Here is a 27,327-nt window from a genome sequence, read left to right on the forward strand (position 1 = left end):
CCCAGTGCCCCTCCCCCAAATTCCCCCACCCCCCACCTTTTATCTCAGCCCACTTGGCACACCAGCCTCATTCCTGAAGAAGGGCTTATGCCCAAAACATCAATTCTCCTGTACCTTGGACACTGCCTGGCCTGCTGCGCTTTTCCAGCACCACACTTTTCAACTCTGGTCTCCAGCATCTGAAGTCCTCACTTTTTCCAAGACAAGTTTCTTTGTCAGCTCTGGGAATGATGCAAACTTCACCTGCTGGGGCGCTGGTCAGTGTGAGGATCTACCAGGATTGGGTCTCCAGCTGGCTTCTCAAGAGTGCATCAACACTGCAATACACATGGTAATAAAATAACTCCACATCAGCCAGGATGCATATTAACTGCAAGGGACTCTTCTATACTAGTATGTAGCTGGTCTACAACAACATTATCTTCATCCAGTGTAGGTAAGATTCCTGTTGTTGCATGCAAATATAATGTTGTATATTTTATAAAGAAGTTTAATCTGACCTTTTAAAAATGGATGTAAAGATTCTTGAGGCATGGCTGCCAGAAGTCACCTGACCTGTGACTACTGTGTTCTGAAAGCCGTAATTAGACTGAGTGCTCAAACCTTTAAAATTCAAAGTGCATTTCTGCAAGCGATAAGCAGAAAGACATTGACAACACTTTCCCAGGGAAGGCAAATGGCTTTGTCTGACCTCATGAAATACCTAACATGAAAGTATGATGTGATAGCCATCTTAAATTTTCAACTCCATGGGCCCGGCCGTGAGACACCACATTAAAGCAGAACACCAAGAAAGACTGCATGAGACAGTATTAGAGGGAGGGTTAATTAGAGTGGGCAAAAGGACAACTCAGCTAAGGATTACTGGACTGGATCTGACCACCAAGGGTCACAAGCTGTAGCACTATAAAAGCAAAGTAGAGGAATCTTCAGTCTCTACCAAAACCTGTTGTATGAAGTCCATTGGTAGAAGCAATCTCCAACTATTCAGCTACAGAAGCATCATAATTATTTCAAGTTTTCAACCCTTTCACCTTTTGAAAGAGAATATGGAGCAAGAATCTAGCAGGCACAACTATAAGTAGATCAACAACAATTATATCTCTATAAATATCTTTAATCTGTTTACCTTTAACCTTTATGTCTATTTTAACAAGTTACTATATCATACTTCCTATTAGTTAAAAATCACACAACCCCAGACTATAGTCCTATAGGTTTATTTGGAAGCTTTCAGAGCGCAACTCCTCTACCAGGTAGCTGTTGGACTATAGCCTGGTCTTGTGTGATTTTTAATTTTGTCCACCCCAGTCCAACACCAACACCTCCACATTATGGCTGCCATCAATATTTCCTAATTAGTAACTTGTGATAATATTTGTGTAACAAACTAACCTTTTACCTTGTTCAAAACTAGACCTTTGCTGATGATTATTTTTGCATCAGAACACACAAGTAAACAAAAAATGGGCGAACAAAGTGATGTAGTTCACGGTTCCCTGACCCTGCCATGAGCATGCGAATGGGGAGGGGGGGGGTGTGTGGTTGTCAGGACACAGTAGCTGATGCAATGCTCTCCTCTTGCAAGAGCCCTCCCTGATCTCTTTGCAGCCAAAAGTGAAGTTACTGATGAGTTGCTTGGAGACTATGGAGAGCAACTCAAAATGTGTCTGATGACACCTCTCAGAAATCCAAGTATTGAGGTCCAGGAGCAATGCAGCAAAGGTCCTGTGGTTAGCTGTGAGGCTGCTGAAGATGTGCTTCAACTCTCTGCACTGGTACAGAGATGCCCTTCAGGGTGCACCACCCTGGGATTCCTAGGACAGTGGTGGTGCACGCCGCTCTACACAACATTGCAAGTGCTATACTTCGATCTTCAGATGAAGCTCTTTCAGCATCATCCCTCTGGTATTCCAGCTGCACCTCTCCATGAAGATGGCCAACTTTTCCATGGCAAAATTGTGAAGGCCTGAAAAAAAGTGCCACTAATTCTTGAGATGGAGTCCTCCAACCTCACTGCAATATGCACAGTGTGGCTGTAAAATCTGCACGTACCTCAGGAGTTGGGCCTCCATTTTTTAACACAGCAGTGAGGAGAGAGGGCTGGGAGAAGTGAGGCTTGCTGGGAAGGGTAAGTGATTTTTTTTAAGTGGGTGAGATCTAATAGTAGGGGACTCAATAGTTAGATGGATTGACAGGAGATTTTGTGGTCAGGAGCGGGACTTCTGCCAGGTATGTTGCCTCCCCAGTGCCAGGGTTCGGGATGTCGGTGCTCGGGTTTACAGGATTCTGAAGGGTGAGCAGCCAGAAATCGTAGTACATATTGGCACCAATGATATAGCCAGAAAAGGGATTGAGGATCTGAAAAGTGACTACACAGAGCTAGGTTGGAAGCTGAAGAGCAGGACAAGTATAGTAGAGTTCTCAGGTTTGCTACTGGTGCCACGAGATAGTGAGGTGAGGAACAGTCAACGAGAGCAGCTTAACACATGGCTGCGAGGCTGGTGCAGGAGGGAGGGATTCAGACACTTAGACCATTGGGTTGCCTTCTGGGTAAGGTGGAACCTGTACATGAAGGACGGGTTGCACCTGAACTGGAGGGGCACAAATATCCTGGGTGGAAGATTTACTTACTTAGATTACTTACTTACAGTGTGGAAACAGGCCCTTCGGCCCAACAAGTCCACACCGACCCGCAGAAGCGCAACCCACCCAGACCCAATCCCCTACATTTACCCCTTCACCTAACACTACGGGCAATTTATTATGGCCAATTCACCTAATCTGCACCTTCTTGTGGGAGGAAACCGGAACACCAGGAGGAAACCCACGCAGACATGAGGAGAATGTGCAAACTCTCCACAGTCAGTCGCCTGAGGCGGGAATTGAATCCGGGTTTCTGGCGCTGTGAGGCAGCAGTGCTAACCACTGTGCCACCGTGCCCAGTCTTGTGGTTTAGGACGGTTTAAACTAGTTTGGCAGGGGGGTGGGAACCAGAGCTACATATCTGAGAGGGGGGTAGTTGTAGATGGGGCAGTGACAGGGTGTAGTGAATCTATCAGGGAGGATTTTCAAAGGGATCGGTTAAAGTGTGCCTGCTTTAACGCAAGGAGTGTCAGAAATAAGAGTGATGATCTTAGAGCATGGATCAACACTTGGGAATACAATGTTGTGGCTATAATGGAAACGTGAGTTTCACAGGGGCAGGAATGGTTGCTAGATGTTCCAGGGTTTAGAATGCTTAAAAAGAACAGGGAGGGTGGGGGGGGGGGGAAGAGGAGGGGGTGTAGCATTGTTAATCAGAGACTGTGTCACAGCTACAGAAATGAAGGTTGTTGAGGAAGGTTTGTCTACTGAGTCAGTATGGATGGAAGTTAGGAACAGCAAGGGAACAGCCTTGGGGGTTTTCTACAGATCGAAGAACTCATAAGCCAGCAGATTTTGGAAAAATGCAGATGTGGCAGGGTTGTTGTTATGGGTGACTTCAACTTTCCCAATATTAACTGGAACCTCTAGTGCAGATGGTTTGGTTGGAGCCATTTTTTGTCAGGTGTGTTCAGGAGGGCTTCCTTACTCAGTATGTAGATGGGCCGATGAGGGGAGAGGCCATTTTGGATTTGGTGCTTGGCAGTGGGGCAGGACAGGTGTCAGATCTCCTGGTGGGAGAACACTTTGGTGACAGTGACCATAACTGCCTCATATTTACCATAGCCATGGAGAGGGAAAGGAGCAGTTACCATGGGAAGATATTTAATTGGGGAAAGGAAATTATGACGCTATCAGACAGGAGTTGGGAAGTACAGATTGGGAGCAATTGTTCCACAGAAAGAATACAACAGACATGTGGAAATTGTTTAAGGAGCAGTTGTTGTGAGTGGTGCATAAATTTGTTCCTCTGAGACAGGCAAGAAAGGATAAGATTAAGGAGCTTTGGATGACGAGATCAGAAGAGCTTCTTGTCAAAAGGAAGAAGGCAGCTTATGTAAGGTGGAGGAAGCAAGGATCTAGCACAGCTTTAGAGGATAATAGGCTTGCTAGAAGGAGCTCAAAAATGGACTGAGGAGAGCCAGGAGGGGGCACGAAAAAGGCTTAGCAGGAAGGATTAGGGAGAACCCAAAGGCATTTTACTCATACGTGAGGAATAAAAGAATGATCAGGGAGAAGGGAAGGCCGGTCAGGGAATAGCGGAGGGAACTTGTGCGTGGAGTCTGAGTAGATAGAGGAAGCCCTAAAAGGGGGTTTTTTGCTTCGGTTTTTCACCAGGGAAAAGGATCTTGTTGTGAATGAGAACTTTGAGGAGCTGGGAAACAAGCTTGAACAGATTGAGATTTAGGATGTTGATGTGCTGGAAACTTTGGCAAACATTAAGATTGATAAGTCCCCAGGGTCAGACCAGATTTATCCTCGGTTGCTCCAGGAAGCGAGAAAGGAGGTTGCTAAGCCGCTGGCGAAGATCTTTGCTTCCTCACTCTCCATGGAAGTGGTACCAGAGGATTGGAGGGAGGCGAATGTTGTTCCTCTTTTCAAGAAAGGTAATAGGGAAATCCCTGGTAATTACAGACCAGTCAGTCTTTCATCTGTGGCCAGCAAGGTTTTGGAAAGAATTCTGAGGGATAGGATTTATGACAATTTGGAAAAGCATAGCATGGTTAAAAGCAGTCAATGTGGCTTTGTGAGGGGCAGGTCATGCCTCACAAATCTTATTGAATTCTTCAAGGAGTTGACGAGACAGGTTGACGAAGGTCGAGCAGTGGATGTGGTGTATATGGTTTTCAGCAAGGCATTTGATAAGGTTCCCCATGGTAGGCTCATTTATAAAGTCAGGAGGTATGGGATTCAGGGAGATTTGGCTACCTGGATTCAGGATTGGATGGCTGACAGAAGACAGTGGTTGTAAATGGAAAGTATTCTGCCTGGAGGACAATGTTGAGTGGGTTCCCGCAGGGCTCTGTTCTTGTGCCTCTGCTCTTCGTAGTTTTTATAAATGACTTGGATGAGGAGGTTGAGGGGTGGGTTAGTAAATTTGCCGATGACACAAAGGTTGGAGGTGCCATTGATAGTATCGAGGGCTGTTGCTGCTTGCAGCATGACATTGACAGGATGCAGAGCTGGGCTGAGAAATGGCAGATGGAGTTCAACCAGGATAAATGCGAAGTGATGCATTTTGGAAGGTGGAATTTGTATGCTGAACATAGGATTAAAGACAGGATTCTTGGCAGTGTGGAGGAACAGTGTTCAAGTGCATAGATATCTCAAAGTTGCCACCCAAGTGGATAAGGTTGTTCAGAAAACCTATGGTGTTTTGGCTTTCAATAACAGGGGGATTGAGTTTAAGAGCTGCGAGGTTTTGCTGCAGCTCTACAAAACCCTGGTGAGACCACATTTGGAATATTGTGTCCAGTTCTGATTGCCCTACTATAGGAAAGATGCAGAGGCTTTGGAGAGGGCGCAAAGAAGGTTTACCAGTATGCTGCCTGGACTGGAGGGCTTGTCTTATGAAGAGAGGTTGACTAACCTTGGACTTTTCTCTCTGGAGAGAAGGAGGAAGAGAGGTGACCTGATCGAGGTATTCAAGGTAATGAAAGGCATTGATAGAGTCGATAGCTAGAGACTTCCCCAGGACAGGATTGACTGCCATGAGGGGTCATAATTTTAAGGTGTTAGGAGAAAGGTATAGAGGAGACGTTAGAGGTAGGTTCTTTACAGAGAGAGTTGTTAATGCATGGAATGCGTTGCCAGCTGTGGTTGTGGAAGCAGAGTCATGAAGGACATTTAACGACTGCTGGACATGCACATGGACAGCAGTAAATTGAGGGCTGCGTAGGTTAGGTTATTTAATTTTAAATTAGGATTAATCCTCAGCACAACATCATGGGCCGAAGGGTCTGTCCTGTGCTGTACTTTTCTATGTTCTATGTTCTAGACATTGCAAAGTCTGTCCCGCTGCTCCTGATATTTTATGTTTATGAGTCATAGAGTCATACAGCATGGAAACAGACTCTTCAATCCAACTCATCCATGCCGATTATGTTTCCCAAACTAAACTAGTCCCACTTGCCTGCATATGGACCATATTCCTCTAAACCTTTCCTATTCACATGCCTGTCTTAATGTCTTTTAAATGTTGTAACTGTCCCTGCATCTATCACATCCTCTGGCAGCTCATTCCATATATGAACCACCCTCTTGTGTGAAAAAATTGTCCCTCAGGTTCCTTTTAAATCTTTTTCCCCTCACCTTAAAAATATGCCTCCTAGCTTTAAACTCGCAACCTCAGGGAAAAGAACTTTGCTATTCACCTCATCTATTTGACCCTCCCCAATTTAATACTATCCTTCCTTTAGCAGGGCAATCAGAACTGTACACAGTACTTCAAAAGTGGCCTCACGCAATATAACGCCCCAACTCCTATACTCAGTGACTTCACCTGATGAAGGAACAGCGCTCCAAAAGCTTGTGATTTCAAATAAACCTGTTCAACTATAACCTGGCGTCATGCGACTTCTGATTTTGGCCACTTCAGTCGAACACCGGCATCTCCACATCATGGTTACCAAGATATATATAAATGAAGGGAAATATTCATTTCTACTTCATTGCACAGAATATGGAAAAGATTGACACAATTATGATAACTTTGTAACAAATGGAATGGCTTCCTTTCCTTTCAAAATAAAAACAGTAAAGACTGAACTATAAAGCAGAAAGTTTAAAAAGAAAGCACATCAGTGTATAAAACTCTTGATGTGACCTTCACCTCTTTAACCTTCGTACTGTGTAGCAATGAGGTCAGGTCTTTAGTTTCTTTCATTTTTTATATCTATTCTTCAGGCAGTATTTCAGTGGGGAGAACCATTACATAGAGTTCACAAGTCAATGAAGTAACACTGCTCTCTTTGCTAACATAATATCTTGGAATCTATCTAATTTTGCGATTGATTTCAGTTTTAATATTTTATTGAACTCCCCTATGACATGCATGATATTTATTTTCAGACCACCATGAAAATTGTTTGAAGGTGTAATAAAAAGGGAAAAGGTCAAGGATTAGGTCTACTTTCATGTTGGCAAAACATACTTCTTATAAATGCATCATCTTTTATGTTTTGTATTCTAATGGTGAATTAAAGTAGGGGCTTTTTGTTAGCAGAAGTGAATCAGGGATATGATTCTGAATTTTACAAATGTCGCTGTGAGCAGTTGTTTGATTAATGAAATATGGTTAATTCCTATGGCTGTTATTAATATTTATTGGATAATTTTCACTGTTGCTCTCTCAGTAATGCTGAATGTTCATCCAATGTATTAGTCAAAGAAAAAATATGAAGCCTAAATTGGTAATCAAATCCTTCTCCATATGAAAAAAAATTTAAAACTAATATTCTTCAGCAACCACTTGCATTCATGTTGCATTTGAAATATAAACAGTGTTTCAACACATCATCGTCACTTGCAGAGATCCTCATATGGCCTAGGATATCTGAAGGACAGACTTTAACGTCCTCACAAAACATTTGGACAGCTGGTTATTCCTACCCTACGTATTGTGAGCAATTGCCTTATGAAATTTTCCCTGAAATGTCACAAAATTATGACAGCAAAAACTAAACATTAAATTCTTTCTATAGTTTATGCTCGTTACTGAGTAGAAATTAGAGCTCTGTCAACTATGTTCGTAATTAACAATTTAATGTTGACATCAAGGGATGTGGGGATTGCATGAAACGACGGCGTGAATATAGATGATTAAGAGTAGCAGAAGAAGCTTGAGAAGATGGGAAACCTGCTCTTATGATATTGTGTTCCGATAACATTAGATTTTCACACCAGAGAAATTTTTTAGTGATAATTATAATTTAGTGCCTTGTAAGAAAGTTAGTCATGTTGTTTGACAAGGTGTAACTTTTCAAAGGTTTTTGCAGTAAGAATAACAATGTGTAAAGTAGCAGTTAGCATCAATTCAGTGATTTCACATTGATTTCAACCCACAAGATGTTCCAACAGCGTGTCCTGTGGAGGATGGACAATTACTGGCAATAATTTCTGAAATTCCATCTAGAACAGCACAGTGTGTCTGCCACATCTTTGCTGTTATTTCAATTGCAAGATCTGAACGGTTAAAAAATGCAAAATAAATGTATTGTCTGATGCACTGTGAGAAGATTAACTTCAATGTTTGAATTTTCTTGTATTATCCCTGAGTTATTACATTAAGACAGAGGTAGCACTTTGGCTAGGAGTTTTTTTGAAAGCTGACTCTACTGTGTTGTTTGAAATTGGATTGTTGCCACATTAGAGGCAATATTCTGTCAGTGAAGTATGTGCAGATCCAAGGAAGCTTTAGCCTTTTGCAATAGATTTCAAGATTTGGGTAGTCAGGTCCCCATCTGAATCAATGTCGCCTGCACTTTCCTTCCCACTACAATTTACCAGACATCAAAACCTGTAACGGAGAAAGGATATATTTATTGAGTCCCTTTCTAGATTGCAAGATGTTGTGATGTGCCAATGAGGCATCTAAAGTGCAGCTGGTTTTGTAATGTTGGAAACCCAGTCGCCAATTTTCACATCGCAAGATCCTGCCAGTGCTAATGACATAATAGCTAATTAATTAGTGTTTAGTAATGCTGGTTGAATGATAATTGTTGGCCAGGATGTCAAAAATAGCTAACTGTCCATCTCTTTGTAGACTACTATCGTGCGTTGTGGAACTGAGAGACTGATGGTTTCAGGTACCCAATTCTTTGAAGTTTACATCATAGTTGACAGGGTGTTTAAGAAAGTGTTTAGCATGCTTGCCTTTATTGCTTAGACCTCTGCGTATAGGAGTTGGGGTGACATACTGAGGTTGTATAGGTCCTTGGTGAGGCCTATTCTGGAGTACTGTGTTCAGCCCTGTTAAAGGAAGGACTTTTACTAAGCTGGAGAAGGTTCAGAAAAGATTTACCAGGATGTTGTTGGGAATGGAGGGATTGAGTTATAAAGGAGAGGCTAGATAGGCTGGGACTTTCTTTCACTGCAGCGTAGGAAGTTGGGGGTGATCTTTTTGAGGTTTATAAAATCATGCGGGATATAGATAAGGTGAATAGCAGGTGTCTTTTCCCTAGAATTGGGGAATTTCAAGACTAGGGACATGTTTTTAAGATGAGAGGAGTAGGATTTTAAAAAAGACCTGATGGGAACCTTTTTACACAGAGAGTTTGGAATGAAGTTCCAGAGGAAGAGGTGGATGTGTGTATAGTTAGAATGCTTAAAAAACATTTAGATAAGTACATCGCCGGATTACTGCCCGAGCTACATGCCAATTGGAATAGGGATAAGAAAGTTAGGGAAGTAAACACGTGGCTAAGGGATTGGTGTGGGAAAGACGGATTCCATTTCATGGGACATTGGCATCAGTTTTGGAACCGGAGGGATCTGTACCGTTGGGATGGTCTCCACCTGAACCGATCTGGAACCAAAGGTGGTCACTAGGATGAAAATCGACTGGAAGCAGAGCCTAGCGGGGAAAACAATAGAGCAACAATGTCAGGAGTTTCTGGATGTAATTGAGGACACAGTTCAGAGTTTCATCCTAAAATAAGAGAAAGTTTTTTGGCTGGGGTGGGTGGGGTGGGACGGTTGTGGCCAAGAGCACTGGGAAACAGAAAATTGGGAAGACTACAAATACAAACAGAGGATAACAAAGAGAGAAATAAGGAAGAAGACAATCAAATATGAAGGTAGGCTAGCCAGTAATATTAGAAATGATAGTAAAAGTCTCTTTCAATACATAGGAAACAAATGAGAGGCAAAAATAGACATTGGGCAGCTCCAAATTGATGCTGGAAGGCTAGTGATGGGAGATAAGGAAATAGCTGAAGAACTTAATAAGTACTTTGCATCAGTCTTCACAATGGAAGATATGAGTAATATCCCAACAATTAAGGAGAGTCAGTGGGCAGAGTTGAGTATGGTAGCTATTACAAAAGAGAAAGTGCTAGAAAAGCTAAAAGGTCTAAAAATTGTTAAATCTCCTGGTTCCGAAGGATTACATCCTAGAGTTCTGAGGGAGGTGGCTGAGGAAATAGTGGAGGTATTGGTTGTGATCTTTGAAAAATCACCGGAGTCGGGGAAAGTCCCAAATGATTGGAAAATGGCTATTGTAACACCCTTGTTCAAGAAAGGATCAAGACAAAAGATGGAAAATTATCAGCCGATTTGCCTAACCGCAGTTGTTGGCAAAATTCTAGAATCCATTGTTACGGATCAGATTTCTAAATTCTTGGATTAGAACAAGTCAGCATGGATTTAGTAAGGGGAGCTTGTGCCTGACAAACCTGTAGAATTCTTTGAAGGGGTTACAAATAGCTAAGACCAGGGAAACCCAGTGGATGTTATCTATCTAGATTTTCAAAAGGCCTTTAATAAGGTGCCTCACGGGAGGCTGCTGAGTAAGGTGAGGGCCCCCATGGTGTTCGAGGTGAGCTACTGACATGGATTGAGGATTGGCTGTCTGACAGAAGGCAGAGAGTTGGGGTAAAAGGTTTTTTATTGGAATGGCAGCTGGTGACAAGTAGTGTCCCGTAGGGTTCAGTGTTGGGGCCATAGCTGTTCACTTAACATATTAATGATCTAGATGAAGGTACTGGGGGCATTCTGGTGAAGTTCGCCGATGGTACAAAATTAGGTGGACAGGCAGGTAGTACTGAGGGGTGGGGAGGCTGCAGAAAGATTTTGGATTAGTGTTGCTGGAAGAGCACAGCAGTTCAGGCAGCATCCAAGTAGCTTTGAAATCGACGTTTCGGGCAAAAGCCCTTCATCAGGAATAAAGGCAGTGAGCCTGAAGCGTGGAGAGATAAGCTGGAGGAGGGTGGGGGTGGGGAGAAAGTAGCATAGAGTACAATGGGTGAGTGGGGGAGAGGATGAAGGTGATAGGTCAAGGAGGAGAGGGTGGAGTGGATAGGTTTAAAAGAAGATAGGCAGGTAGGACAAGTCCGGACAAGTCAAGGGGACAGTTACTGAGCTGGAAGTTTGGAACTAGGGTGAGGTGGGGGAAGGGGAAATGAGGAAGCTGTTGAAGTCCACATTGATGCCCTGGGGTTGAAGTGTTCCGAGGCGGAAGATGAGGCGTTCTTCCTCCAGGCGTCTGGTGGTGAGGGAGCAGCGGTAAAGGAGGCCCAGGATCTCCATGTCCTTGGCAGAGTGGGAGGGGGAGTTGAAATGTTGGGCCACGGGACGGTGTGGTTGATTGGTGCGGGTGTCCTGGAGATGTTCCCTAAAGCGCTCTGCTAGGAGGTGCCCAGTCTCTCCAATGTAGAGGAGACCGCATCGGGAGCAACGGATACAATAAATGATATTAGTGGATGTGCAGGTAAAACTTTGATGGATGTGGAAGGCTCCTTTAGGGCCTTGGATAGAGGTGAGGGAGGAGGTGTGGGCGCAGGTTTTACAGTTCCTGCGGTGGCAGGGGAAAGTGCCAAGATTGGAGGGTGGGTTGTTTGGGGGTGTGGACCTGACCAGGTAGTCGCGGAGGGAACGGTCTTTGTGGAAGGCAGAAAGGGGTGGGGAGGGAAATATATCCCTGGTGATGGGGTCTGTTTGGAGATGGCAGAAATGTCGGCGGATGATTTTGTTTATGCGAAGCTTGGTAGGGTGGAAGGTGAGCACCAGGGGCGTTCTGTCCTTGTTACGGTTGGAGGGGTGGGGTCTGAGGGCGGAGGTGCGGGATGTGGACAAGATGCATCAGAGGGCATTTTTAACCACATGGGAAGGGAAATTGCGGTCTCTAAAGAAGGAGGCCATCTGGTGTGTTCTGTGTGGAACTGGTCCTCCTGGGAGCAGATCTCGCCGAGGCGGAGGAATTGGGAATTGGGAATTGGGAATTGGGCATTTTTGCAAGAGGTAGGGTGGGAGGGAGGTAGACAGGTTGAGGCGGTTTGAGAGGTTGCCTCCCACTCCAACCTCTCACGCTCACAACGCGCAGCCCTCCAATCCCTCTGCTCCAATCCCAACCTCACCATCAAGCCAGCGGATAAAGGGGGCGCAGTGGTAGTCTGGCGCACTGACCTCTACACCACTGAAGCCAAACGTCAACTCGAGGACACCTCTTCCTACTGCCCCCTCGACCATGAATCCACCCCCCCATCACCAAGCCATCATCTCCCAGACCATGCAGAACCTCATCACCCCAGGAGATCTCCCACCCACAGCTTCCAATCTCATAGTCCAGGAACCCCGCACTGCCCGGTTCTACCTCCTTCTCAAGATCCACAAGCCTGACCACCCTGGCCGACCCATTGTTTCAGCATGCTCCTGCCCCACTGAACTCATCTCTACCTACCTCAACACTGTCCTATCCCCCCTAGTCCAGGAACTCCCCACATACGTTCGAGACACCACCCACGCCCTCCACCTCCTCCAAGACTTCCGTTTCCCCGGCCCCCAACACCTCATCTTCACCATGGATATCCAATCCCTCTACACCTCCATTCGCCATGACCAGGGCCTCCAAGCCCTCTGTTTTTTCCTTTCCAGACGTCCCCAACAGTACCCTTCCACTGACACTCTCATTCGTTTGGCCGAACTGGTCCTCACCCTTAACAATTTCTCCTTTGAATCCTCCCACTTCCTCCAGACCAAAGGGGTAGCCATGGGCACACGTATGGGCCCCAGCTATGCCTGTCTCTTTGTTGGCTACGTAGAGCAGTTGATCTTCCGTAATTACACCGGCACCACTCCCCACCTCTTCCTCCGCTACATTGATGACTGCATTGGCACCACCTCGTGCTCCCGCGAGGATGTTGAGCAATTCATCAACTTCACCAACACATTCCACCCTGACCTTAAATTTACCTGGACCATCTCTGACACCTCCCTCCCCTTCCTGGACCTCTCCATCTCCATTAATGACGACCGACTTGACACTGACATTTTTTACAAACCCACCGACTCCCACAGCTACCTATCCACTCCACCCTCTCCTCCTTGACCTATCACCTTCATCCCCTCCCCCACTCACCCATTGTACTCTCTGCTACTTTCTCCCCACCCCCACCCTCCTCCAGCTTATCTCTCCACACTTCAGGCTCACTGCCTTTATTCCTGATGAAAAGCTTTTGCCTGAAACGTCGATTTCGAAGCTCCTTGGATGCTGCATGAACTGCTGTGCTCTTCCAGCACCACGAATCCAGAATCTGGTTTCCAGCATCTGCAGTCATTGTTTTTACCTTGCAGAAAGATTTTGGCAGTTTAGGAGAGTGGTCCAGGAAATGGCTGCTGAAATTCAATGCGAGCAAATGCAAGGTCTTGCACTTTGGAAAAAAGAATTCAGCATGGACTATTTTCTAAACGTTGAGAAAATTCATAAAGCCAAAGTACAAAGGGATCTGGGAGTACTAGTCCAGGATTCTCTAAAGGTTAACTTGTAGATTGCGTCCATGATTAAGACAGCAAATGCAATGTTGGCATTTATCTCAAGAAGGTTGGAATATAAAAGCAGTGATGTGCTTTTGAGACTTTATAAAGCTGTAGTTAGGTTCAATTTAGAATACTGTGTCCAATTTTGGCCCCATACCTCACTGGCACTGGAGCATGTCCAGCGGAGATTCACATGGGTGATCCCTGGAATGGTAGGCCTAACATACAATGAACGTTTGAGGATCCTGGGATTGTATTAATTAGTATTTAGAAGATTCAGGGAGATCTAATAGAAACTTACAAGATAATAGGAGAAAGTGAGGACTGCAGATGCTGGAGATCAGAGCTGAAAATGTGTTGCTGGAAAAGCGCAGCAGGTCAGGCAGCATCCAAGGAACAGGAGAATCGACGTTTCGGGCATGAGCCCTTCTTCAGGGTTTCCTGAAGAAGGGCTCATGCCCGAAACGTTGATTCTCCTGCTTCTTGGATGCTGCCTGACCTGCTGCACTTTTTCAGCAACAACATTTTCAGCACTTACAAGACAATGCATGGCTTAGAAAGGGTGGACACTGGAAAGTTGTTTCTGTTAGGCAGGGAAACTAGGATGTGTAGCATTTCTTTAGCCAGAGAGTGGTGGACTTGTGGAATTCATTGCCATGGAGCGTGGTGGAGGCCAGGACGTTAAATGCCTTCAAGGCAGATGTTGATAAATTCTTGATGTTGCAAGGAATTAAGGGCTATGGGAAGAGTATGGGTAAGTTAAGTTGAAATACCCATCAGCCATCATTAAATGGCGGAGGGGACTCGATAGGCCGAATGGCCTTCGTCCACTCCTTTGTCTTATGGTCTGATGGCCTTATGAATAGGAAAGGTTTGAGGGATATTGGCCAAACTCAGGCAGGTGGGATTAAGTTTAGTTTGGGATTATGAATGGAATGGACTGATTGGACCATGTTGTACGACTGTATGACTCTGGGAGTTTTTATGATCACCAGCAGAGAGGGAGATGTCCAATCTGAAAGCTAACTTTTGAATTTCCCTTCACTGCAAAGCAAAATTGGATTTAGCTGATTTATGAAATCACCTGCTTTTATTCATTTTCTTGAGTGCAGAAAAACACCCAACATTGGACAGACGAAACAAAAGATATTGGGTATGGACAATAGAAGGAGAGGAACAGAATTAGGATAAAGCTTAATTAAAATGGCAGGTTTTACTGGAGGGCCTGAAGTGAATAGACAGTCATGGAGAGATGTGGGAGTTGAAGAAGTTATTTTTGAATACTGCTCATACCTCAATTCAACACTGACAAAGCAATATATCTGAAACCATTGACTACACTGTTTTTAAAAGAAAGCTTGCATTATAAAGACAACAAAAATGTAATATCAATGCTTTTGGCTATCAAGGATGTGAAACCTTTATATAGAGTTATTACACACAGCACACATGTGAAAGGATTTTGAAATCAAAAGTTAATAATTTTAGAAGATAGTGGTTATCAGGTTTCAGGATGTAATATAACCTGAGGTAGTTCATGACCCTGGTAAACAAAGCACTATTAATGTTAATGGTCAGTAACTAATACACGGGTAATATTCTCTTAAGTGTGACCTTTGATAACTGATTTATGGCAGGATTTTGTTTTTATTTAGACTAAAGAAGGATAAGAATAACTATAGAATGAATAAGGACACAAATAAAAGTTCTTCTTGTTTTACATTGTCCCTTTAATAATTCATTATTTCTGAATTAATCCCTTTCAATGCTATCCTAAAATAACTTTGGCATTCAAATGAGATGCATCACTAACTTGGAGACTCTGTAAAACAAAATAAAATTTTTTCATATTTCATTATCCTAGCTCCTCAACTAACTCATGCATTGTCTTTTGGGACTGTTAAATAAAATGTTCCACTGTAATTTATTAATCCTATTATACACCTATTACCAATAGCAGAATAGTAATCTCTTGAATCTCACCTTCAGTTAGATGTTGGTAAGTGGTAAATGAATCTCAAACTTCTATCTGACTTATTACTGGTTTCACTTCTCAAGTACAGTAACTTTGCGCGAGTTGGTGTCAGTCACTTCCTTGATTCCCATCATTGATGGGAAGCTGATAGACAGGCCTACTCTGCACACCAGGTGAGAGTCAGCAATGTTCCATTGATGCTGTCAGCCTGGTGATATTAAGAACTACTCTCAGCTTTAGGCACCGTAATCCTATCACTTGCAAGCCAAAATTATGCATGACTTACACTTACCATGGTAATTCAATGCATTGTCTGTAGGGTTGAAGAGAAAAGGATCCCTGCAATTTAATGATCCTTCTTTGCACCTATTATAAACTGTGCAATAGTTAGTGGAAAATGATTGACAAACTTCAGTCTGACTGATGGGTGATTCCCAGGCAATGCCTCCACTCAAATTGGAGTCAGACATTTCAATGATTTTTGACAGTGATAGGAGGCTGACTCACTCTCACACACTGCACTCGCAGCTTTCTGATACTGTCCACTTCTCCAACCCTGAGAGCCACAACCCACAAGTAATTGCACCTCACTCACTCATTGACACTCCTCCCTTAAAGGACGAGTTGGAACATAACTGGACACAGCAGCAGCTGACCAGTGCAAGGCTTCCAAGTGCCACTGGGAATCCTTCCACCCAAGGAGCAGATGATGTTCATCCTTATCAGAGGGCAATGACTGAGATGGGAGGAACGGGTGAAAACATGGAGATGTTTGTAGCCTAATGGTGGTCTCTTGTGGCGGCGAACTTGGAAGGAGAGGGCTTTGAATTCGGCGGGGTAGTGATGCATTTGAACCCTGCCCATTTCCCGCCTCCAATCAATGCAACCAATTGAGGCCTTTAAGTGGAAAGTGAGTGACCACTTAAATGCTCCAACCCGCTGTCACGGGGAATATCACAGCTTCAGGTGGGTCTGTTACCATGTGGCATACAGGACACAGGAAACTGTATGCAACCCATGATGAGAGATAATCCATACCCGGCTGGAGTCCTTGACAATGGAAAGAGGGGAAGACCAGAAGATAGCTACTGCCTGCCATTACTGGAGAGGTTTTGGGTGTCATGATACTGTTGCTGGACTAGTAAACCAGAAGCCCAGGCTAATGTTCTGGGGATGTGGGTTCGAATCCCACTGTGGTAGGTGGTGAAATTTGAATTCAATACCCAGTCTGGAGAAACAGAGCTAGTCTAATGATGACCATGTGCCCACTGTCAATTGTTGTTAAATAAATGACCCATCAGATTCACTAATACCCTTTAGGGAATGAAACCTGCTGTCCCTACCAGCCTACAGGTGACTCCAAACCCATTGCAATGTGGTTGGCTCTTACCTGCACTCTGGATAATTAGGGATAGATAGTAGGATGCTGGTCTAGCTGACAATGCCCATATTGCATTGAAAACATTTTTGTAAAAAGCTTTCAGACCTCCTGGCCATCTCTCCCTGAAAAGCCCATTGAGTTTGAGCCCCTCATACACATTACCTCCTAATGGCCTGGGTGACTCTGTTATCCTGAACTCTCTGTAAGCAGGACCTCTGCTCACTGGGTCTTTTCTGGGGAAGGTGACTTCACCACTGCCTGATTGCTGAGTGTTTCAGTGGGCCTTGGGTCTTCTTGCGAAGAGGCAGCCCCTACCCTGGATGCTACACCAAGACACCAGTCTCCATTTCCTAATTCTCCTTCTTGGCTTCCTAGTTCTCTGATCCCATCAATTGCTTCTGATTTTCCAACATCTCAGCGTATTGAGTGGAAGCTCAGGCAGCTACAGATTCCAGCATTCAGAAAGGCTTCCAAGGTATCACCACAGTCTGTCTTTGGGTACTCTGCCCGAAAAGCTGGCGAGACATACAGGATGAGGGTGAGCAGCTCCAAGGAGCATTCAATTCCTGTCCTCCATCACTGCTAGGACCCCTTGCTACTGCCCATTTACTAGCTGGCACAGACTACCAACATCCGTGCCATCTAAAAGCAGCCCTTGAAGTTGGATGACATTATCCTGGAATTAGGGGTTAACTGTTTAAAAGTAAGGGGTAGCCCATTTAATGATGAGGCAAAAAAAAACAGCTGTTTCCGTAGAGTAGATAAGGAGTTGCCCAATGTAGTGGGCTCCAAAGGGAAGTTGTCCTGCACCTGGAACCTTCCAAAAGTATCCATTTAAGTTGGAGACTTTGAAGGTTTTTGCTACAGTTAATAGTCACCCGTGAAGTGTTAGAAGATTAAAACTGTGTTTAATTTGTGGATAGCTATTAAAGTGACCCCCGACTCACCATTCAATTCCACCAACCTTCACCTCACTCAGACCCCTCACAGATAAACGGACCCTGATCCGAAACATTACCCCCTCACCCACCATCGAAATCCTGCCCTCCCAGATTCGATAATCCCCCTTGACCCCCTCTCAGATTTTAAAATGCTCACTACCACCGCCCTCATCACTGGACTCAGCAGCCATTTGATTTGACTCATTCCTGGCGTAAAGGGATTGTATTAGAAAGAGAAAGGTTGAAAATTTTGGGCCTTTGCCCATTGGAGTTTAGAAGCTTGCAGAGTGATCTGCTAGAAGCATTTAAGGTGCTGAATGGACTTAATACTGTTGAACTTGGGAAGGATGCTTCCTCCGTTAGGAGGGATTCGTTCTATGGGACACTGTTTATGAATAAGAGGTTTTCTTTGAAGATCATCTCAGAGGGTACTTATGCTATGAATTGAGAATTCCCTTCTCCAGAAAGCTGTGAAAGGGGGTCACTGAATTTATTCAAGCCTGAGTAAGATTTCTGATAGAGCAGAGGGTTACAGGTTATGGAATAGGGGCAGATATGAAAGCAGACTGGAGACATAACCAATTCACTGAAAGGCAGAACAGGCTTGTGGGCCAAATAGCCTCCTTCCTAAATCCTGTGTTCCTGAATCCATTGAAGGATTGTGTTGTTCCTTGCAGATAAACTCAATTGATATTTTTAAATTTGAATTTGCCAGATCTAATAAATGAGAAAATGTGTGGGTCATGTGTCCACATTATAGTAACCCCTTCTCTCCAAAGAAAAGTTGCTGGATGGTTTTGATTAGATTAGATTCCGTACAGTGTGGAAACAGGCCCTTCGGCCCAACAAGTCCTTACCGACCCTTCGAAGAGTAACTCACCCAGACCCATTTCCCTCTGACTAATGCACCTAACACTAAGGGCATTTTAGCATGGCCAATTCATCTGACCTGCACATCTTTGGACGGTGGGAGGAAACCCACGCAGACATGGGGAGAATGTGCAAACTCCACACAGACAGTTGCTCAAGGCTGGAATTGAATCTGGGACCCTGATGCTGTGAGGCAACAGTGCTAACCACTGAGCCACCGTACTGCCCCACTGAGCCACTGTGCTGCTCCTGGTTCTGCAGCACAGAAGGCTTTCAATTCTCTTCCTACGCTGGTAAAACTGCTCTAATGCGGGAGGAAAGGGGTGCGCAGAATGTACATGTCATAACCCATTGTCGGTTAGTCACACTAGCATCTGTGGTAAGTGACTGTATACCTGATTACTCACCATTCCTCATTGCCACTCCTCAGTAGTTTTGCTGCACAACAGAAGGTCATGCTATGAACCGGACTGTGAGGTGGATGTGGTTTTGAGAGGAGCAGCTGAGAGATGGCAATTACTTCATTTCATAGGAAGGATGAGGCTTTCAGGTTACAGTGTCTGAAAATCTGCCCCAACTGCCTGACGTTGTAGATTGGAGCAGAACCTGGGAAGGCAGCTCTTAGAAAGCAAGCCATGGAAACCTGAAGTACTTTCTGTCCTGTTGTGCTGCTGTGTTACTGTGTCCCAATGATGTTGGCAAAGAGTTAAGGAGAGGTGCAATCAAAACAGCAGTCCTTTTACCTGTTGCTCACTGCATGAAGAAAACACCATTCTGTCACCAAGTTCTTGGAAAAAAGACGACCATGAGATGATCCAAAACATTCTGAAGCCATTGTTCCTCTTCAGCAGTAACATGTCTATGTATTGCTTTAGAACAGGGGCTACTTTGAAAGCGCTTTTCACGTATTTTGAGAACAAAGGATGCTATTTAATATAAAAGCAGGAAATATAGTGGTGGGACCATTTAGACGGGAAGACAAAATCTTGATATCTTGACATTGGGTTGAGGTTTGGAAATGGAGCTGGCCACTTGTCTGTGTTAGAATTGCCAAATGTTGACAGTGGAGACAACCTATTTAATACTTATTTGGACTGCATGAGGCTTTATTAAACATCTTACCAATCCCACTGTCACAACTGGAACTCTGTGTGACTTATTTTTGCCCTTTCCATTGTGGTCATATTAACATTCAAATGCCAGCGGTGAGTAAGGAAAACATGTGTAACCTAATGGTGCAAGAAGCCTTTCTTTAGTGAAGTTGCTGTCAGCTAACAATGCTGCCTCTACTTGTACAATCCTGGAGACTCTACACCATCACTAATGCACTTCACTAATTGAGAATGCCATACTATTTTGGGCAAGATGAATGACCACCAAGTCAGACCAGCTCTACAGTTCAGCCATATTTCCCCACCATTTCTCTTCCACACCACCAGAGAAAGGTGGGCAGTTGTCCTCCCACCGGATCAAGCAGAGTTGCCAGAGGAGGATGAGCAAGCGTGGGGCCCTGAGTCCAGTGTAGGAAATGGGTCATTGTTTTGCTCTGACTTCCAAGGATTTGTCCAAGTTACAGATCTTCAACAGGAGTCTCTCATGTGCCCACTGGTAAAGCACAGGTGTCAGTGGGACGTTATGCCATAAGAACGAATGTGTGCTCAGTCTTACTACTGACAATTGGGGCAAAGTGGGTGCAGCTCTGCCACTTGTGTGTGCTTGTGTTGCAATATCTGGACAGCAGGGTCTGGTGTGGGTACATTTACACTGGGTGTTGGATTGGTCATGCCACTAACTCTGCACTCTCTCATGCAGGAAAAGCAGAGAGAGGAGTCCCACAGGATGACCTCAACCTCCTCGCATCCACTGAAAACGAGGTGATAGTGATCTTTAATGCAGAGGGAATGCGATTGGTCATGGATGATGAGGCTGGACTGTCCAGGAGTAAGGGGAAAGGAAAAGGTGACAAATGGGTGCACAGAATGTATGCAATGAATTGTGAGTACTCAAACGACGATAATGTTTAATTGGAATCTTTTTGTTCTCCATTTCAGGTCAATCACCATCCAAGGACAGGGACACCAGAATAAGAGGAATTCAAAGGAAACCAAGGAAAGAAGTTGTGGCCACAGCTGAAATATTGGGCAAAACTGAATTGCTGCAATTGTTCCTCTCATAGCATTGGTCAAAATGAAAATTGATATGAAATGGAACCAACAGTCTTTCAAAGAGTCATTGTAAAACTCTCAAATTGTGACATATCTAATTAACAAGCAATTATGTATAGTGTTGTGAAAGGTGTGTGATTTATATATACATTTATATATCGATTAATATCATTTCATTTTTAGAATTTGGATTTTACACTGGCGGCAGATGGGCGTTGGTTCGTTTTTGTTAAAGGGCTTAATAATTAACTGGGTCAGTCTTTTTGATACCATGATTTTAAACCAGTGTGTGTCAGATAACAGATTACTGAAGGTCTCCTGGAGAGTTAATGGAAGTTTTGTTTATATTGTCAATTTTTAGAATAATCAGTCAATGCTTTTAGCCTAAAAAAAGCAAGAGATAGGAAAGCATTTGTGCAGTTTGAAAGCGACGTGACTGAAGTCAGATGTCATTTAGATAAAGGAGTTCTTCAGGGCCATTAAGGGAAAAGGTTACTTCAGTATAAGGATTGCATTTTGTAGAAACTTCCATAAGACATAGGAGCAGAAATTAGGCCATTTGGCCCATTGACTCTGCTCTGTCATTCAATCATGGCTGATACATTTCTCAACACCATTCTCATGGTTTCTCCCATAATCTCTATCTCTATCTTAAAAATACTCAATGACTTGGCCACCACAGCCTTCTATGGCAAAGAATTCCATAGATTCATCACTGTCTGGCTGAAGATGTTTCTCTGTTCTAAAATCCCTTCACTCTAAAACCTTGGGTCCTAGTCTCTCCTTCTAATGGAAACATTGTCCACTCTGTCCACCCCCCCTCATCCTTCTAAATTCCATCAAGGAAAACCCAGAGTCCTCAAACGTTCCTCACATGCTATTAAAGGCTTGAGGAAGTCTACTCTCTCAGCGGTGTGAATGGTCCAAGGGAAGAGCCGCAGAGTACAGACCTGTGGAATGGAAACAAAAGTCTGAAAATAAGTCAAACTGACAGATTTGATAAGGAAATAAAATTTCACTGGGTTTTGATTAACCATAATGTGATGGTGTTGTGAGTAAATGGGGTTTTGTTATGCCGAGTATTTGAAAGCTGTTGAACTGCCTAATGTTTAGATTGCTTGGTTTGTTTTCTTTCTATCTCCAGTGAGGTGTTGCTGAACCTCTCGGGGCCAAGGGAGTAGGATTTGGTAGGATTAGTGGGAGAGATTAGCAAAATAGACTTGCTCAAAAGTGGGCTGCTCAATAACTTCTTACTTTTTTGAGGTGGAAGATTAAAATGGTTTATCAGATCTTTTCAAATGACTGAGGCTGTGAGGTTTGCGTCAGAGATGAGGAGAGAATTTGCGAGGGCTTCGCCAAATGTCTTAGACAGAATTGGGATAATACGGGGAAGAAGTCACTAAAATGTTTCCATGAGCCCAATATAAGTGAGCAGAACCTTGTAAGTTTTGCTCATATTTCTGGTCAGTATTGCTACTTTGGGAACACCGGTGATATAATTATAAGTGAGTGGTACAATTTGTCTTGCTTTAATTTCCTGTGATCAGGCAATCCTTTAGATGTAATGTGAATTCCCCATCTGGGTAATTTGACACCTCACCCCTAGTGTCAGAGTTAATAGCTGTACACACTTTGAACAGGTCAATTTAGAATGAGTTCTATGTGCTTGTTCGGTATATGCTGGAAAAAGAGAAGAAAGATTTAAAAGTGGCAGTTTGTACCAGCTTTTTACACAGTTGTTCAAGGTTTGTTGCAAATGCCTTTGTAAAAGAAATCTCTAAGCCGTGCTGCCAGGTTAAGAAGAAAACATCCCTTAAAATAGGCCCCACTAATACTAGCTTTAAATGAACCACATCACTCAGACAGTCACATGCGAACACTTGAGCGAACCTTCAGACCACATTTACTTAATTTAAGCACGATTGTAAATAATGTTTCAGCACTGGAACGGACCTATCATGTTCACTTTTGGAAGTTCATGAAAAGATTCAGTTTTTTTTTTCCTCCCCTTGCCATGTGCTTGGCATTTTCAGTGGTTGAATAGTGAACAGCAGAGGAAAGGAATTAATCGAAGTTCTGCATGCAAGTCACATACTGGATTTTGTACACTACACTGGAGATGCTTGGCAGGACAGAGTAAATGCATAGTTGTATACAGCTGTAAAAGGCAGGAGACATGAAAAATTACTGCCATTCTGCATTGATTATAGTGTTTCCGGCAGTCTTTCTCAAGAGTCAAAATTACTAATCAAAAAGAGCAGGTGTTTCAAATGATGAGCCAAGACGCAATCAAGATTTTCTAAAGATCCTCACGGGTCATTGTCGATAAATAAGAACCATTTTGAGAATCATGCAATGCCACTGATGAAAATATTACTGACAACTTTCAAATCACTCAAGTACATATCTCCGTAATACCTCTGTATTCACACCACAGGACAACACGCAAAAATACTATTCCTTGCGATATTTGATGGATTGCAGAAAGCAGCTTACAAAGTATGTGCTTTGACGCACAAAGGTAATTTATTGTTCCAATCTGAAGAAGATCTATTCGTACTGAATGGGAAACAGGTGATAGAGCTCCTGAAGGCACTAACTAAAAAGGTGATTCAGAGTTTCCTTATGCCATCTTCCTGTTGTTCTGTCAAGTTCATGGTTGCTGCTTGCAGAAACCATTAATCATCTGTTTCTATGACTGCTCTTCTGGTGAGCAAATGGATAGCTGCAGAACACAAACCTTCTAATGTTTCAAAAAAAACCATAATCCCAAATGCCTCTGTAAAGCTACATCCCTGAAAGGTTAATGTGGCTGAGAGGACTATTTACTCATGAGAAACAAACTTGCAAATTTTTGTAAAAAGTGAAAGCTTTTCCTTTGCATTTATCTCCTGATCTTCAAATTTTACTTCAGAAAAATACTTGAAGGTTAAAAAATATTTTCCACCTCCATTCCTTTCTTACCCTCAATTTTTGCTTCCTCTGAGTTAACTCCCCCCTCAGAGATGAGGGTGAGATCTCTGGTGATTATGGTGCAATGTGTGTGACATTACCTGATGGTTTGGATCGTTATTTATATAGTGCCAGGAAGTTAATGACTTGCTGTTTGTGAAAGGCCCAAGGGATCATGATTTTTAAAAATTTATATGTTTAGAAAATTATTACAAAACTATAAGTTATTACATTTCTTTTTCTAAATATAATAGCCCTCAATTTAGCAGTTTAAAATTTAGACATCAACCATCCAACTCACAAAAATGAGCACAATGTGGAAAGTTGGTGGTCATAAAGCTGGACCCTCAATTTCTTCTGTGAACCTAATTATCAGTTTGTTTAAAATATGTTAATTTGTAGCTTTGTGCAAAATAATTGCAACATATTGTGCTGCTGAGGCATTGTATGTGACAATCAAATTTTGTACAAATGGTATGATCCTTCGTAATAGGGAAACTTGAAAATGTTTCTAAGGATACAAAGATGCCTCAAAGCAGATCACTGACTTGAAGTATGTCCAACCATTTAATAAAACATATTCAAAATCTTGAGAGCTATTAGGCAGAGTAAAAATTGTTCCCTCATTTCGCGTAAAAATTCTTAAAAATACTGACTTGACACCGACATTTTTTACAAACCCACCGACTCCCACAGCTACCTGGATTACACCTCTTCCCACCCTACCTCCTGCAAAAATGCCATCACGTTTTCCCAATTCCTCCGCCTCCGCTGTATTTGCTCCCAGGAGGACCAGTTCCACCACAGAACACACCAGATGGCCTCCTTCTTTAGAGACCGCAATTTCCCTTCCCACGTAGTTAAAAATGCCCTCTGACGCATCTCGTCCACATCCCGCACCTCTGCCCTCAGACCCCACCCCTCCAACTGTAACAAGGACAGAACGCCCCTGGTGCTCACCTTCCACCCTACCAACCTTCTCATTAACCAAATCATCCGCTGACATTTCCGCCACCTCCAAACGGACCCCACCACCAGGGATATATTTCCCTCCCCACACCTTTCCGCCTTCTGCAAAGACCGTTCCCTCCATGACTACCTGGTCAGGTTCACGCCCCCCTACAACCCACCTTCCATCCTGGCACCTTCCCCTGCCACTGCAGGAATTGCAAAACCTGCGCCCACACCTCCTCCCTCACCTCCATCCAAGGCCCTAAACATCCATCAAAGTTTTACCTGCACATCCGTCAATATCATCCATTGTATCCGTTGCTCCCGATGTGGTCTCCTCTACATTGGGGAGATTGGACGCCTCCTAGCAGAGCACTTTAGGGAACATCTCCGAGACACCTGCACCAATCAACCACACCGCCCTGTGGCCCAACCTTTCAACTCCCCCTCCCACTCTGCCGAGGACATGGAGGTCCTGGGCCTCCTTCACCGTTGCTCACTCACCACCAGACGCCTGGAGGAAGAACGCCTCATCTTCCACCTCGGAACACGTCAATCCCAGGGCATCAATGTGGACTTCAACAGTTTCCTCATTTCCCCTTCCAGTTCCTCACCCCAGTTTCAAACTTACAGCTCAGCACTGTCCCCATGACCTGTCCTACCTGCCTATCTTCTTTTCCACCTATCCACTCCACCCTCCCCCCCAGACCTATCACCTTCATCCCCTCTCCCACTCACCTATTGTACTCTATGCTACTTTCTCCCCACCCCCACCCTCCTCTCATTTATCTCTCCACCCTTCAGGCTCTCTGCCTGTATTCCTGATGAAGGGCTTTTGCCCAAAACGTCGATTTTACTGCTCCTCGGATGCTGCCTGAACTGCTGTGCTTTTCCAGCACCACTCTAATCTTAAAAATTCTTTTGCCAAATACCTTAAATATGTTCCCTCTGGCTTTTACAATTCTGCCTCTGGAAATAGTTTATATGTGTTTACTGTGTCAGAGCCATTCATAATTTTGAACACCTCTATCAAATCATAACCTCTTGGCCGTAAAGGAAGTGTCAATTACATATGACCATAAGATTAGGCCACTTGGACCATCGAGTCTCCTCTGCCATTCAATGAGATCATAACTGATCTGATAATCCTCAACTCAAATTTCCTGCCTTTCCCCTTTAACCCTTGATTCCCTTATTGATTAAAAGCCTGTTTATCTCAGCGTGGAATATACTGATCAACCCAGCCTTAACCTACTGCTGGAAAGATTTCACAGATTCACCACCCTCTGAAAGAAAAAGATCTTGCTCAGAGCTGTCTTAAATGGGTGAGTCCTGGTGTCTTGCGGGAATAATCCAGGTGCAAATACATTAATATGTCAAAAGGGTATGGTTACTACAGGACAGTGAAATAAATACCTACCTTTTATCCGTCACCTGTGGGAGGAAAGCAAATTGAACTAATCTGAGGAGAAATTTTAATCAAATCTGCAGTCACATGTGTGATTGAGACGACCCAAAGTGTGAAAACAATAGTCCTGTCATCCCAAACGTCAGTCAGAGACCAGGAATGTCTGACCATTGTAGTCTACAAAAGAAATTGAAAATGCTGGAAAATCTCAGCAGGTCTGGCAGCATTTGTAAGGAGAGAAAAGAGCTGATGTTTTAAGTCTAACTGACCCTTTGTCAGTTAGACTCGAAACGTCAGCTCTTTTCTCTCCTTACAGATGCTGTCAGGCCTGCTGAGATTTTCCAGCGTTTTCTCTTTTGGTTTCAAATTCCAGCATCTGCAACAATTTGCTTTTTTTACAAAAGAAATTGGTCTTGAAAAGAAAATATCCTGTTTCTGAGGGTCTTGTAGTCAGTTCAACCCATTAACCTTCCCCATCCAAACGCCAAGTGGACAGAGAATGGGATATTTTGAAGAACATTCTACAGCATATATTGAGAAACTAATAATATGAAAGCAAGTGACAAAATCCTGACAAAGTGATTTAACGTGAGATTTAGCAAAATCATTTGATATCTTTGGTAAATTAACAGAAGCATTTGATCCAAATTTGTTAATGCTCTTCAATATTAATGCGTACATTGCAAGTTCAACCTAATACAATTCTGTTAAATTAAAGCCCAGGGAATTAGTAGGCACAGTGGCAGCAAGGGTATAAAATTTGCAAAGGAACAGGAAGCAGACAGTAGTGAACAATTGTTTTTGAGTCTGGAATGACTATTCAATGGTTGTTAACCAGGAGTTGGTTTTAAGAGCACTGCTCTTCTTATTATATTGTAATGATATGGAATTGGTATAGCATAGGATAATTTCAATGTTTGCAAAGGATAAAAGCTTCAATTAAAGTCCATAATGAGGAAGTGAGTACGTGGGCATAGACAAACTGGTGGCAGAGGCTGACATCTAGCAGATGAGATTTAAGGCAGAGAAGTGCAAGGTGATGCAATTTGGTAGAAAGAATGAAGAAAATCAGTACTAATTAGCAGTAAATTAGTAATTAATGATGAAATTACTCCCTGGGATTAGCCCTAATTTTGTGCTCCACTTTCCTCAAAAGTGTATGTGGTACGTCTTTTGGAACACACAGGCTTGACTCCTGACCTCCCCAAAATGCATAAAATTGCTTTTTCCCTAGCTCTCTCAGGCCACTAAACAATTTTTTGAAATTCCACCCTGAATTCTTGTTG

At 43.5% G+C, this 27,327-nt stretch overlaps 1 long non-coding RNA gene across 1 annotated transcript in view; it reads left to right on the forward strand.

Moving 5' to 3' along the window:
- LOC140457808 (uncharacterized) overlaps positions 1-27,327 on the forward strand; it is a 69,260-nt gene that overhangs the window by 28,032 nt on the left and 13,901 nt on the right. The window contains exons 2-3 of the long non-coding RNA XR_011953367.1: positions 20,378-20,524; positions 20,617-20,860. This is a non-coding gene — a long non-coding RNA (uncharacterized lncRNA). The remainder of the gene's footprint in view (positions 1-20,377; positions 20,525-20,616; positions 20,861-27,327) is intronic.

This window comes from Chiloscyllium punctatum, chromosome 32 (genome assembly GCF_047496795.1).
Source record: "Chiloscyllium punctatum isolate Juve2018m chromosome 32, sChiPun1.3, whole genome shotgun sequence".
Taxonomy (NCBI): domain Eukaryota; kingdom Metazoa; phylum Chordata; class Chondrichthyes; order Orectolobiformes; family Hemiscylliidae; genus Chiloscyllium; species Chiloscyllium punctatum.